At 40.5% G+C, this 16,544-nt stretch overlaps 1 protein-coding gene across 1 annotated transcript in view; it reads left to right on the forward strand.

Annotated features, from left to right (window-relative positions):
- Positions 1 to 2,445: 2,445 nt before the first annotated feature.
- Positions 2,446 to 16,544, forward strand: part of ISLR2 (immunoglobulin superfamily containing leucine rich repeat 2) — a 37,884-nt gene continuing 23,785 nt past the window's right edge. Inside the window, exon 1 of the mRNA XM_082254938.1 lies at positions 2,446 to 2,704. The gene's annotated coding sequence lies outside the window, so the exon portion shown is untranslated. The remainder of the gene's footprint in view (positions 2,705 to 16,544) is intronic.

The following is a 16,544-nucleotide window of genomic DNA, read 5'->3' on the forward strand; positions in this document are numbered from 1 at the left end:
TTACATGACCTTTCTCAAAGGGACAAGGATAAGCTTGAAACCTTGTCCAATTGTTTTTTTTAAAATCCAAGATAAGCCAACACTAGACTTGCCACATGCCCGACCCCCTTTCCTCCATTGCAAAAACATAGTGCTTGTGTGGGCTAGGCAAATTTCTGTGTAGTTCATGAGGTGCATCTAAAGACATTGTAAATTCATTGGATTGTTTATGTGCCTTAGGGCCCTTTCACATGGGCGTTCCGCATGTCCGTAAATCATCCTATTTTCTTTGCGGATGATATACGGACATAATGTATGTCAATGGCATTGCGGATGTCAGCGGATGACACCGCTGACATCCGATTTTCATCCTTTCAGTTCTGTTCCGTTTTTTGGAACGGAACAGAACCCTATTTTTGTTCCGTTTAAAAAACGGAACGGATGCAAAATCGGATGTCAGCGGTGTCATCCGCTGACATCCGCAATGCCCATAGACATACATTATGTCCGTATATCATCAGCAAACGGATGGGATGATATGCGGACATACGGACAGGATGACACAAGTGTCATCCGCTCCGTGAAAAAAAAAAAGTGCTGGAGCGGATCGCAATGCGGTCCGCTCCGTGTGAAAGAGCCCTTAGTCTTTTAATTTATGTTATATCTAATTTTAGCTTGATCAGTAATGAAGAATAATTAATATAATATTTAAAGTATTGTCCTTTTCCAGTTGTAAAAATGCTCTTAAGGTAACCTGTCTGATTTTACAATCATTGCGTTTTGTCTGTGAATACAAACATGCACACTTTACTGCCAGGGTTGAAACTGGGCCACTGACCTGGGCCTCCAGGTCCACAGGGCCTCTACGCTTCCTATACTTCACATCAGACCTCAGATTTTGCTGTAAATTTCATTGGTGGCGGGCACTTCCTCCAGTACCATCTGCACTCCTGTCTATCTAATATTACATTAAATGACAGCAGAGGTGGAGTGGTGTGATCCAAGTACCCAGCTTCTGCTTGACAACTTGGACAGCCAATCCAAAACCAGGGTTGGGTTTACACCACTCCATTCTCAATGTAAATTGACTAATATTTTGTGTATGTACGTATATTGTTTTTAAAATTAAGTTGCAATTTTATAATATCATTTTCTTTCAAAGTTTACCGATGGATATCATGTATACTGCTGTCATAGATTTGACTACAGCACAACTGTTTCTGGTAATATGGCACCACTCAGCCGCTGGTAACATTGCACTGGTAAAAAGACAATAATTCTAGTTTATGGATTATGGCTTTAACTGTACTTGGGGTGTGGATTTGTAATGATGGTTTTTAGACCTGGTGACATTTGCCATGTCCCATCTTAGTTAAAATTGGCCTAGTTTATTCCTTAACTGAGCTTTCAAAGTAATATTGATCTTTTTTGGGCATCCCTACTCTTTCGCAAATTGAACATAATTTTAAAGGCATATACAGTATGTATTTAAAGCATAACACAAAAAGTGGCATCACCAGAGACTGTGTTGATCTATTTGTAACAATGCATCCTTCAGAGAGACCTGCAGATACAATGTGCAGTTACAAGAAACGCATATACATATATATAATGGTTGTATCTTGTAAGTGATCTGCCTATAGAATTTGCTTTACATCATCGGCTAATACTACATACATGTATAGAGCATGGGCGTTATAGGCACACATTCTGCTGGTTTTTCTCTGTTTCCTTCTATACTATAATATATTTTTTAAACTTTAGAGTTATTCCATGAAGCATATTACATATGTATATCATGTAAGGCCACCCTTATGTCCCTTAATCTAACTGCTTTTCTATTACAGTATGTGTGTAGGCATTGTGTGTATATTAAACAGAGTGTGAAATACTGAAGAAAGGGTGGAGAGGAGGAAAGCGGACGAGCCATTTATGTATATTCATATGCACACACACATGGGCACATGCTCACACTGCCTATTTTACTTGTCTCAGGAGTATTCAAAGCTGTCGAGAAATTAAAATCTGGTTACAAAATCAATTATTTATATCATTTCCTGGAAGGAATGATGAATAAGATTGAATTAACCTTTGAATGGCAGATAACTCAGAACAATACGGCTGTATATATAATTTTTACTTCGATTATATAGAATGGCATCTGTGTAGTATGAATGACATTTGTAGGATTAACCATTGAATTACCAGACAGCTGTCTATAATCTAAATATTGGATATATTAGACATCTATGTAACATGAATTCCCACTCTGTTGCTCTGGAGCTATTTACATTCAATTAGAATGACAGGGATGTGGACCTGAAATGAGAAGGGAGAGGTACATAGCAAGGCTGCAAAGGGAGGGGTACAGACACACGCATAGGGAGGGAGGTGTATAGTGCAGGGACACACTGATGTGTCATTAATGTTTCATTCCATTTGCTGGAGGGGGGGGTTCCTGCAGCTTTAGCCCACTCACTATCTACAGTACTTTGGGTGGGGTGTGGGAGTGGGCTAATGGTATCAGAACGGTGCACAGTTTATTCATGGGAAGCAGAGAGACCCTAGAAAATCCTACTTTTTTCCTTAATTTTTTGCAACCTGATGCCAATGAGACCCCCAAATCCTTTTAGCACGCCTGGCCCATTTGCTTTATGAAGTTTTAAACTTTGGATAACCTGTTTGACTGGACGCCTGCCACCTATCCTAGAGGCAGATTCAGGAGGTAAGACACTGCTGTCTAGGAAAGCAGCATTCTACAGGGCTTGGTGTGTGTGTGTGCTTGAATGCATGATGTCCTTGCAGCTAGCTACCAGCTGAATGTAGATGTGTGCATTCGGTACAGCTTATACACTATACATTGTTATATCCTGTAGACTCAATAAAGGTTTAAAGAAACATGTGCATGTCATCTTTATGCAGATATGTGTTGAAGCTTTCTGGGATTAGCTGTGTTCATTTAGTGAGCCAAAGCAACATAGAAACAGGGTGTATGGAAGAAGTAATCAGTGTGAATGTGTGCAGGATAGATAGTGATCTGAACAGTAATATTAAGAGGGATTAAACTGGTAGGATCGGGTTAGCAGCTGCAGGACCTGATTTTTATCACTGAACTATCCTCGAAGGAGATTTTACTTCCAACAAAAGCAACACGTTGAGGCTTTGACAATGCGCTCCTTCAAGTGGCGGAGAATTAATCAGCAAGAATTTATTGCAGTACTGTGGACAGCTCCTGATGAATTCAATGAGCCTCTACCGCTTTATTCCTCCCATAGGAGAGAGTCCAGTTTGTACTTTATGGCTGGCTACATTCACTTAAACATATGGGTGTTCCATGTGTACTAATGTTATCCGTACATATCATTTTCCATCTAAATAATTTTAACGCTTCATCAGCCTACCCATCTGTTTAGCAATCTACTTATCCCCCTATCTATAGTTCAGTCTGTCTATCAATTTTTCTATTTTAAATTTTAGAGGATTTATATGGCACCAACTGTTTGTGAAGAGCTTCTCAAAATAAAGGGAGAACGTAGATTTATAATAAAATTTTAAAAAAGAGGCTTAGTAGGAGAGAGAGCTTACAATCTATATTTATCTATCTATCTTCTTCTTTTCTATAGGTTTATAAAAATATGGAAATTTTGTTTAGCTCTCTATGCCTATTTGTATGTCCTTCTAACTATCCTTCTATCCATCTACTACTCAGATCTATCTGTCTGAATGTATGTCCATCTATCTATCTATCTATCTATCTATCTATCTATCTATCTATCTATCTATCTATCTATCTATCTATCTATCTATCTATCTATCTATCTATCTATCTATCTATCTGTCTATCTGTCTATCTGTCTATCTGTCTGTCTGTCTGTCTGTCTGTCTGTCTGTCTGTCTGTCTGTCTGTCTGTCTATCTATCTATCTATCTATCTATCTATCTATCTATCTATCTATCTATCTATCTATCTATCTATCTATCATTTCTCTTATTTACTGTAGGTTTAAAAGGAGATTATGATAATTCTGTGTAGTTGTCTATGAATGGCTGTCTGAATGTATGTCTATCTATCTATCTATCTATCTATCTATCTATCTATCTATCTATCTATCTATCTATCTATCTATCTATCTATCTATCTATCTATCTATCTATCTATCTATCTATCTATCTATCTATCTATCTATCTATTTCTGTAGGTTTATATTGGAATTTTGTATCTGTATGTCTGCCTAATCTATCTTTCTATCTGTCCTGATGCATGTAAAAGGTGACCTTTTTATACAAATATCTACACAATTATCCCCCTTTAGTTTCTGAGCTCCCTCCCGATCCCCCTCTGCTCCTCTGTTCTCCCTGTGTATGTTTAATGCATGTGTAATGCTCCAGCATGTCTACATTAGTTTCTTTGCCCTCCCAGCATGGGACCCACTGGGCCATTCAGACAAGGGACAGACTAAATGTGTCTCCTAACCAGCTCTCTTTGTGGCTGCAGCATTTAAGGTTAATTTAGCAAATGACGGGGACGGGACATAGAAAGCATGGATGATGGAAAGATTTATGAAAAAAAATAAGAAAAAAAGGATTAAGAGTAAAAGCTAATTTCTTGCAAGTCCAACCAATTGATCATATTTAATCAGTTCCGAACTTTTATTTCAATTGAATGGACATTGATGTGGTCTCTCTAGGGATGCAGGGAAGTCATCAGTGAAGTGACATTTACTAGAGGCAGAAAACTGAGGGCAAATTGCAGAAGAGAAGAAATGGGAAATTATATCAACAGGAGGGGACAGAAGAAAGTAAAATGGGAGGTATGACTAGCTTGAGCCTGAGGACAAGCAAGAGTGAGACAGTTGGTACAGAATAAGCGTAAAGTGCCAATATCGTAAAAAAAACATATCTTGCATATCTGAGGAGAAGGTGAAAAATGAAGAGTAGAGCCAATGAATTACCATCCCAACCAATAGTGAGCTGAATTGTCTATGACAATGTCTGAAGAGTCGATGAAATGGTTAATAATTATGACCATAGGTGGGGGTGGGGGGACTATAGGTCTACGAAATGGAAAGTTGGGAACCTATGTCATTGAATAGCTGAAATCTCATTGAATAGCTTGTCCCAAGGTCAAAGAGGACAATGTGCAAAAGTAGGAAATCCACCAAAAGGTACATACTCCAACAGATAGATTCGTTGATATATATTATATAAAGATAATAGATACTAGGTGAATGTATTAAACATATGTGCTGCAAAAGCTATTTTTAATTGTTTGTAAAATACATAATGTGTACATTTCTAATTGATTCTTTCTGGGGCATGTACAGAATGCAGTATGTATGAATAATATAAGAATGTGCACAGTAAATGTATACGTTTAAAAAAAAAATATATATATATATATGTATATATATATATATGTGCGTGTATATATATATATATATATATATATATATATATATATATATATATATATATATATATATATATATATGTATATGTGTATATATATATATATATATATATATATATATATATATGTATATATATATAACATTTTTTTTTACATTTAATGTGCATTGGTAGGAAAATATTTTTTCCCAAATTTACCTTGAGACTTCCGATTTTATTGCACATTTTATATATAATTGTGGTAAATACTGTATATATTATTAACACAACACTACATTTTAGACATTTGTAAGTAGATGGACAGTTTTTTAATTATTATATTTTGCCTTTATGAAACTGCAATTATAATTCTCTGCCAATTTTTTAAAAGAATTCTGTAAACCCAGGATGCTGGGGGACCTGGAGCTGGCCCATCTTTAAGATTTCCTTCACTGCCAGCAAATACACAGTATCATTCGATGACACATTGCAATATTCTAGCAGACTTTAATATTTAAAGTAATAGAATTAAATCTGAGATGTAAATATAATCCTACATCAAAATAGGAAACCACTCCCCAACTCCAATTTATTTCAAAATCTCTTTTTTTGTGTGCAATGAAACTGCACATGTTGGTGACTGGAAGCAGATGTTTGTAATATCTAATCTGTATTTTAACAAAATATTATTCGTAGCATACATTTTCAATTATTTATCTCTTAGTTCTCTTTGTACAAAATGTTTACAGCTCTTGCACAGTGTCCTCGACATCTTGCACATATGGAAAAATGGCGCTCCATGTTTTTCTTCATTGTGCTGCTTTGCTTTGTCTAACATATTGAGCTTTGCATTTAACTTTTTCAGCTTTTGAATCCTGTCCTTTCTTATGTGTAAATACAAAGAATAATTGTAATAAAAAAAAAAGCAGCGTCATAAATAAATTGTTAAATTATATCACAAATCTTTATTGGTATATTACAATAAGTAAGAACAATACAATAATACTGTACTTGTGTTAAGCATAAATATTTGTAAAAAAGCAAAAAAAAAAAAAAAAATATATATATATATATATATATATATATATATATATATATATAGAACATAAATAAGCATGTATAGAAATCTACAAACACATATAGCATCTACATACACACACACAACACACATACATGCAAACACACACACACACTTACAGTTTTAAAATAACACTCATGCTACCATATACCTAACATTTTTAGAATTATTATTTTTTTCTTTTAGTTAAAAAAGGGCCAACATAAATATCTGTGAAAAAAAAAAAAAAAAATATATATATATATATATATATATATATATATATATACACACACACACTTTATTTTATTTTTTAAGTTAATAAAGGTCCAGTATAAATATATGTTAAAGAACTATGTATATATATATATATATATATATATATATATATATATATATATATATATATATATATATATATATATACATACACACACACACACATATATAAATATATATATATATATATATATATATATATATATATATATATATACACACACACATTTTTTATTAAAGGTCCAGCATAAATATTTGTTAAGCATAAATAGATTATATATCTATTAATATATATACACACACATTCACAGTTTTTTTTACAATTTTATTCTAAATATGTTAAGTACATAGTAGCATGCGTGCCATTTTAAAATGTCTGCCTCTTTAGCCCAAAAGTGGGATTCTTGCTAAAAGAGAAGCTAACTGCTCATATATTAAGAATATATTTTTAGTAAGAGTAGAAGAGTAAAGTAGCAGTGCACGCCTGTGTTCAAGGTGAGATGCTCTGCATGAGCTTCCATTAAAGATGAACAGTGATTACACGGCCGATAAGCTGCAGACAGCCAGCCTGGACAAGATAATAGAGACACTTCTCTGGGTGACAGAGCCCTTCGATGTGCCCTGTTCTCTGTAGCATAGAGGGATTAGCAGAGCATGTGGGATGGGGGGGGGGGGGGATCAGCTATTGTTCTCATGAATGCACACATTCTACAGGCACCTGTTGTCCTGAACTGTCCTCTACAGGGCAGAAGATGCCAGCAGAGAAAGGCAATAAAAAATAAAAAATGAAGGACATGATATACCTTTTGGTTTTTATATGTCACTATGATTTCTAGCATATAGTCATAGCTGGGCCATGCATGCAAACACTAATACTAGTAAAGGAATCATTTTCACCCTAGTTTAGGCTAAGCATCTCCGGAGATTTAGTAGATTTGTATTTTAGTTCCCTTATTCTTCACTAGGCATTTGAAGTAAACACAGCCTCACATGGAAAATTGTTCCTTTAGGGTCCCTTCACACTTCTGTGCTTCCTTCAGGCAGAACGCACAGTCTCACTGCAGGGAGTCCACAGCTCAGGTCCAATATCAATCTAGTTCTTCACATGACATCACGGCATAGAAGAACAGTGAAGTTTAAGAAAATCCTAATTTTGGAATTGTAATGTAGTTCTTGGCACAGCATTTTTGCTCAGGGATGGATGGAATCTTATATAAATATGTTTAGCATATAGAAAAATTTGAATGTATTTTGCTGTTAAGGAAAACCTAATGATGGAGACAAACAGGCATTTAGAAAAATAAAAAGGAATAAAATGCAAAGCATGTAAGAACAGTAAGATGGGGGACCATTAGCTTGGTGGCAGATGTGTTTTTCAAGTGATTCTCGGTAGTCAGGAGCTATATTTTAAAGGTCTGGTAGCCCATTTTTATTAAAAGGCAAAAAGAAAGCCTATAACATATACCTTTACCACGCAGGGGTTCTTCTTCATTAAATACACAAACAGAAAATGCTAGCCCATCTGGCTCTTAAGCTTACACTCATCTTTAGTTGCAGTACCTGTGCTCCTTTGCTAGTCACCCTAATCATAGGGACTTCTGTGCAGACCACTTCACTCTAGCGCAGGCATTTCCAACATGCGGCCGGGGGGCCGCATGCGGCCCGGAACCGCAGGCAATGCGGCCCAGTGCCCCCTGACAATTTATTTTTTTTTGCTTGGGAGGAAGGAAGGCGGGTCAGGGGCACAGCCACAGCGGCTTCCAACTAACTGTAGGCAGAGGCTGCCCCAGAAGGGATCATCCTCTAGTTGTGTTAAATTAGTAGTAAGACCAAATCTCCTGCGCTCAAGTAAAATCTTGATGGAGTAAAAAGAGGTGCACTACAAACTCAGATGTTGAAAGAGCTATCGGTCTTGCTGCCCCCTTCAGGATCAAGGGTATCCAGAACCAACTGGTAGAAAAGACAAAAAAGAAAAAAGAGGGGCGCACCGACCTAGTGCATTACCATAAAACCATTTATTTAATATATTAAAAATGCACAAAGTACTCACAAAGCTGGTGTGATACAACACACATCAACATAGCATATGCAATCTCCAATGTAGCCAAGGTCCCAAATGTAGCGAATGGACATGCAGATGATCGCATGGGGCTGCTGTGGCTAGGCTGACGCGTTTCAGGGGCGAACCCCCTTCCTCAGAGCCAGAAAGAATGCTGCTGCATGCGGCGTTTTATTACACATATACCTTAACTATAGTATATATTTTATATGCGGCCCGAGAAAATTTCTCTATACTCAATGTGGCCCAGAGAAGCCAAAAGGTTGGACACCCATGCTCTAGCGTCTACAGCTCCGCTCTGGCCTTAGTCCTCAGGCTGTTTACTGCCTCTTGTAGATATACACATGCTCTGGTTGCCACCCACAGCCTCTCTGACTCCTGGAAAGGATTGGAGTCCTCCTGACTACCCATACACAGACCTCCTGTCTGTTGGGTAAGGCAATCTCCAACTGGGAGCCCTGTGGTATTCCTATGCATCCATTATAAGGCCTATGTGCACCTGAGCACACACCCTGCTGGTCATCCACAAACCCCACACACAGGGTTGGAAATTCCATCCCACTCAAGACACTTTGGAATCTCCAAACTACAGAGCCCCATTCAGGTATAACAAAACATGGAGAAAGCTGCAAAAGCAGTTTTCTCCACTCCACAGCTGAGCAGGGACGGACACCAGCACCTGGTTCTATGCACCCGGAGAAGCAAAGTGGGGTACTGAGTGGCACTTGTACATGGAACCTTCAACATTAAAAGTGTTCAATATGTCTAAAAAATTCCTGTTGATCCTGCCAGAAATCTTCTGGGTTGATAACATGCCGTGCTGTCTGCATGCGCTGACTGTTACGTATTACATTGTTCTCTGTTATCTCTGTGGACTACACGCTATTTCACACACCCAAAAGTGAGGAGTTGGATCAATGCTGGGAGCTATACTACAGAATGTAGTTTTAGCAAGCATCCTGACAGACGGGGGATATATAAATCTGCTTTCTTCACAGGGCAATGCTTTTCTAATTTTGTTGAACCCTTGACAGAGTCACTTTAACTGTAGCCATTTTTAAGCTCGCTGACAGCTTTCTAAAGCAACCATACCTCTGAATTTTTGAACATGGGAATGAGGGACATTTTAGAGAGAGTAACCTGTGGCGCATGTAGCACACTGTTGTGAAAAGTGAGACTAGTAATACAGCACATGCACCGTACAGCTTTGAAAAGTAGGTGTGGCAAAATAATTAACAATGGGAGGAACTTTAGGGGTATGGTTAAACAAAACCCGGGCTTCCTTTTACTTATAAAATATGCTTTAACTGCTATGCCAAAAGCAAGAGTCTCTCACAGACACACATAAACCTCAGCACAATCATGTGCACAAAATGCTTCCATCACATATGCTTTTGTGCACTCTGAAAATAGACAGAGAGCTAACACTTTATCTGAGCTTACCTTAAAGAAGAACTTCATTAAAAAAGCCATAAATATTTTAAGACAATGAACATGTTGGTGAGAAGTTTGTAAAGTACAATACAATGTATATTGTATGTTTTGCTTTGTGTCTTTTAGGTCACTTTGCAGCAAAAGCAAGGCAGCATAAACCTCGATAGTATATTAATGCACTTTATTAAACAATAATGCTATACATACACAGAAACTACCTATGATGTAGGAAAACAATACAAGGCTTACAAAGTTTTACAGATATACATATATATATATATACATACATACAGTACATACATCACATGCACACACTGCCTATCCTGCTTAGCAAATGTACATGAACAATGGTCTGTGTACAATGGGGATATACTAAACCCTAGTACATGCGGGCCGAATTCGGGGGGGAGGGGGGAGGGCATTTGGCCCATGTGTACTGCAGCTGCTCAGACAGAAGCCAACTGTTCTGCCGGATTCTGTCGAAGGGACATGACCAAAAAAAGGTCTGCTGATCGGCTCTGGATCAGCACTCTCAGCCAATAGCTGAGAGCCCTGACCAGAGTGCTCTGGGGTGGGGAGGGGGGGGGGTCACCCCCCTGACAGAACACAATGGCACAGTAGGGGAGATCACTGTACTACCTTGGGATTTTTAGTACAGCGGCTCCTCTGAGCTGTCAGGGCTTTTTTTTTTTGTTCAGGGTTGAACGAAAAAAACTAATAGTGTGTACTAGGCACTTAGTCGCTTAGGCTTTTTTTCTTGCGGCTTCACAGTTTCCATAGGCAACCAGGGTTCCAGGCTCTACTTAGGAGATTGCAGAAAATCGGCACGAGTGTTATCCCCAGGTAGAGTTCCTTCTGGCACAGACTTTCCTTCTTAGTTCTTGTGTTATAATTGAGTTCTCTGGCACAGACCTTCCTTGTTGTTATAGAGCCCTCTGTCAGCATATGTTGCTAACCTTTTATTTGGAAAGTTTGTGTAGCCATTCCCACATGGGCGTATCCTTTCTGCATCAGTTTATATGAACAAACATTTCCTAACTCAAGCTGTATGGCACTGTTGTATCATACATGTCATAGGTCAATTATGTCAAAAGGTCAACATTTTGTTGACCCTGATTGACATAACAACCAGGGCTACTGTAAAACAATGGGAGAAGCTAAAAATGTTTACGTGGCCATCAACGTAAACATATCCAGTAGCATTCCAGTAGTATTTGACAACTGTTCACCCAAAGAAACAGATCTTATATGTAACAGAAATGTGTAAGAGAAACACAATGGATATATATGTATATATATATATATATATATATAAATATATATATATATATATATCTATATATATAATATATAATGGATATATAGAATGGGCAATCACAGCGTCTGGGACCCAGGGCACCCTGCAGGAGATGCAGCAGGGCACTGGCCCTGGGTAGCTGGTGTATCGTGCCCCTGAGAGCTGAAGTAGTAGAGTGAAGTGCTGGAACTCGTTCTAGCTTTCGACTCCAGGACTCCAGCCCAGATCCGTGGGGTGCTGGGGTTTGTTTGAATTCCTGGGATGGTTCTGTGGAATCCGGGACAGTTGGAAGGTAACGACTACATATATTTATTGCTGTTGAGTCTTGATATTGTATTTTATTATGCCTTTTTCAACCAAATTATTACAGTTGACACATTAAAAACAACTGCATCCCTTTCAAAAATCACTTTTTTTTTAAATATTTTAAAACGGTATTAAACCCAAAAAAACTAAAAAGGAATTATGTTGTAAGTTACCAGTTCTTAGATGCGGTGACTGCATTTGTTTTCTTTTTTCCATAATTGATAAATTATCCAATATTGTTGATAAAGACCAAGCTGTCCAGCAAAAGTGACTGAGAAACCAGTCACTGGTGTGCAGTCATGTTGGAACAGGAAGGGGCCATCCTCAAAAGATGGGAGCATGAAATTGTCCAAAATGTCTTGGTACACTGACGCCTTAAGAGTTCCCTTCACTGGAACTAAACAACCCCACCCCATAATCCCCCTTCCACCAAATGATTTGGACCTGTGCACAAAGCAATGTCAATAAAGACATGAATGAGCAAGTTTGAGGTGGAGGAACTAGACTGGCCTGCACAGAGGCCTGACCTCAACATGACACACTCCTAAACCTTATGGACAACCTTGCCAACCTATGGTATGTATGTGAGTCGCTCAGGCTACTAGGAAGTGTAGTCCTGTGCCTGCTGCTATGAGTGCTGGCTAGGAAGGAGCCTGCCCATGCTCCAGGCAATGACAGATAAGAACAGAAGATCCTGGCAGTCTCAGCCTGGACACAGGAGTAAGCTCCAGTGGGCAGAGTGAAACACATTGGGGGCGTGGCCTGACAGGGGTCCAGGTTGAGATTGCCACTTGTCTACACACAGCAGGTCTTGTTCTGATATGCGGCTCCCGGGATCTTCTGTTCTTATCTGTCCTTGTGGTCAGCCTTCCCAGAAGAGTTTAAGCTGTTATAGCTGCAAAGAGTGGGCCAACTCAATATTGAACCTTACAGGCTAAGACTGGGATGCCATTAAAGTTGCGTGTAAAGGCAGTCCTCCAAATATTTTTGACAATATAGGGTATTTTTCACACCACTTATAGTAATAAAGTTTTACCACTAGAATCTACAGGTGGTCATAAATGCCCAATTCTGCCCTTTATTGGGCAATGCATTGCATTCTGTGAATGGAGGAGCAGCTGAATGAGAGGCTCTCCATTGTAAATTTACAGAACATGATGCATTGTGGGACAGTGATAGTATGAGTTCTGAGAATGGTGGAGAGGGCAAAAGGGGATGGATGAGTTGCGCAACATTTCAGAGTAGCAGCAGCTGCTGGTAACTCTTACAGCGCCGGAGGATAGCTACTCAGGACAAAATCCGGCAGCTATGAAGGAAGCACTGAAGAGAAGATTTTTAGGCCTCATGCACACAAGATGTTTTTACAGCTGCTCCTAGGGGTATCTGATGTTTTTTTTTCCCTGCCTTTAAACTCCCCTACATGTTAGCCTATGTGTCCATTCACACATTGACTTTAAGCAACGCTTAGAGGCAGGAGAGTTTAGAGGCAGGAGAAAACCCTTGTGTGTCCAGGAGCAGCAAAGATTGGGCATAAAAAACAATTGATGCCTGTAAACGCGTCTAAATGCGTGTTAAGGATAGGCACGTTTAGCACTTGAACATTAATTAATTTCAATGTCCAGATTCAATTATTAGTGTTAAAAGTGTTAGACACTTTTACAAGCGTCAGGCTTTTTTCTGCAAACACGCTGCTGGCTAGGTTGCGTTACAGAGTGAATGGGACATATAGAAAGCAATTGTTTCCTGTGTGCTCCTGTGTGTTCCTCAGCTAGTGTGAATTGTCCCTTAGGTGTACAGTGCATCTATGCATTACCCAGATTTACTTCAAAAACTCCCATTCTCTTCTAGAGCAGGTCCCTTTATTATTTTGGAATTGTACCTTGCTTCTGTAGCAAGAACAGCTTTTATTACTTCCCATAACATAATCACCAGGTCAGATCTTCCTGGTGTAGGTATGCCCATAGAATGGGTTGACTGAGGACACTGTCCCCGGAACCAGTCTGTACCCGGATTCGTCCCCGGATTGCAGGGACGGTGCTAGGTGCAGGGCTGATCGTGGGCAGGTACTGTGGCAGGGGGGGGTCCCGAAGCCAGTGGCATACCAACGGGGGGTCTACCCCAGATGCCGCCATTCGGGTGGAGTCAGGCTGGCGGCGCCCTCTTTGTTAGCTCTAACTTGAATCGCTGGGCGCCCGCCGTCACCCAAAGTCCCTCCTCCTGGTTTGGCTCCTTTGATAGACTGCACACTTGTCCAATGCCAGGACGTGTGCTGTCTATCATAGGTAGGAGCCAATCCAGGAGGCAAGGCTTGTGTGACAGTGGACGCCCAGCGATTCAAATTAAAGCTACCACAGCGGGCGATGCCAGCCTGTGTGATGACTTGGCCGGCTCTCCTCTTCTCTCTGATCTCCTGCACTGGTGAGGCTGCATAGATCGGCACCAGTGAGGCTGTATTGCTGGGCACTGGTGAGGCTGCATTCCTGAGGGCACTGGTGAGGCTGAATTGCTGTGCACTGGTCAGGCTGCATTGCTGGGCAGTATTCATACAGTATTGCTGGCACTGGTTGGACTGCATTGCTGGGCACTGGTCAGGTTGCATTTCTGGCACTGGCCAGGCTGCATTGCTGGGCACTGGTGAGACGGCATTTCTGGGCACTGGTTAGGCTACATTTCTGGGCACTGGTCAGGCTGCATTGTTGAGCACTGGTCAGGCTGCATTGCTGGCACTGGTCAGGCTGCATTGCTGGGCATCAGTAAGACTGCATTTCTGGGCACTGGTCAGCATTGTTGGCCATGGGTCAGGCTGCATTGTTGGCCACTAATGAGGCTGCATTGCTGGTGAGGCTGCATTGCTGGGCACTGGTGAGGCTGTATTGCTGGGCACTGGTGAGGCTGTATTGCTGGGCATTGGCGAGGTTGTATTACTGGGCACTGGCGAGGTTGTATTGCTGGGCACTGGTGAGGTTGTATTGCTGGGCACTGGTGAGGCTGTTTTGCTGGGCACTGATCAGGCTGCATTGCTGGGCACTGGTCAGGATGCATTTCTGGGCACTGGGGAGACTGCATTGCTGGGCACTGGTGAGGCTGCATTGCTTGGCACTGGTGAGGCTGCATTGCTGGGCACTGGTGAGACTGCATTGCTGGACACTAGTCAGACTGCATTGCTGGGCACTGGTGAGACTGCATTGCTGGACACTGGTCAGGCTGCATTGCTGGGCACGGTCAGGCTGCATTGCTGGGCACTGGTGAGACTGCATTGCTGGGCACTAGTCTGACTGCATTGCTTGGCACTGGTGAGACTGCATTGCTGGGCACTGGTCAGGCTGCATTGCTGGGCACTGGCCAGGCTGCATTGAATGGGCACTGGTCAGACTGCATTGAATGGGCACTGGTCAGGCTGCATTGAATGGGCACTGGTAAGGCTGCATTGGATGAGCACTGGTGAGGCTGAATTGCTGGCCACTGGTGAGGCTGCATAGATGGGCACTGGTCAGGCTGCATAGATGGGCAAAGCTTAACCTTGCATTCTTTATGTAGCGCACTCCTGAGCCCTGCATTCTTTATGTAGCACGCTCCTGAGCACTGAATTCTTTATGTAGCACACTCCTGAGCTCTGCATTCTTTATGTAGCACACTCCTGAGCGCTGCATTCTTTATGTAGCACACTCCTGAGCTCTGCATTCTCTGTGTAGCACACTCCTGAGCCCTGTATTCTTTATGTAGCACGCTCCTGATTGCAACTTAGCCTTGCATTCCTTATGTTGCACACTCCTGAGCCCTGCATTCTTTATGTAGCATGCTCCTGAGTGCTACTTAGCCCTGCATTCTTTATGTAGCATGCTACCTAGCCCTGCGTTCTTTATGTAGCGCACTCCTGAGCCCTGCATTTTTTATGTAGCTTGCTCCTGAGTGCTACTTAGCCCTGCATTTGTTATGTAACGCGCTCCTTAGCTCTGCATTCTTTATGTAACGCACTCCTGAAACTCTGCACTCTGTTATTTCTCTATCTTATCTTAGTCATATCTCAATAAATTCTAAAAAATATATATATTTATTTTTATCTCATGGACGAAATGTGATAAATAACATATATATCATACAATCATTCCATAAACACATACCACATTCACTGCATATATAATTTTAAGGAAAATATGCTTATAAAATAGTTTACCATTTGCATATAAAAATTAATAAAAATATGTCCCCGGATTCCATTTAAAAAATCTGGTCACCTTACCGTAGAACTTCATCTACTGAGAAAGCTTTCCCTGTGCAGCGTGTGCAGGCAGGCTCTTGGGAGACAAGGTTTGTAAAATTTTCGCAGGGACAAATGCTGGGAGGTCAATTCCTACTGGTATAGGTACATCCCTAGAACTATATCTCTCAAGAAACAAATTCCTACGTACAGTATGCAGGCAGACGCTTGGGAGGAAAGGCTTGTCAAATTCTTGCAGGGATAGCTGCTGGGAGGTCAGCTCCTACTGGTATAGGTATAAACCTAAAATTAAGTCTCTTGAGAAACCATTTTCTATGCCCTGTGGGCAGGCAGGCCCTTGGGAGACAAGGCTTGTAAAATTCTTGCAGGGACAAATGCTGGTAGATTAGTTTCTACTGGTATAGGTATAACCCTAGAACTACAGTATATCTCTCGAGAAACTAATGGAAAATTCTTCCACAGATAGCTGCTGGGAAGTCAGTTCCTACTGATAAAGGTACGCCCCTAGAACTACACCTCCCAAAAGA

This window comes from Pelophylax lessonae, assembly GCF_965119305.1.
Source record: "Pelophylax lessonae genome assembly, chromosome: 4".
Lineage (NCBI taxonomy): Eukaryota > Metazoa > Chordata > Amphibia > Anura > Ranidae > Pelophylax > Pelophylax lessonae.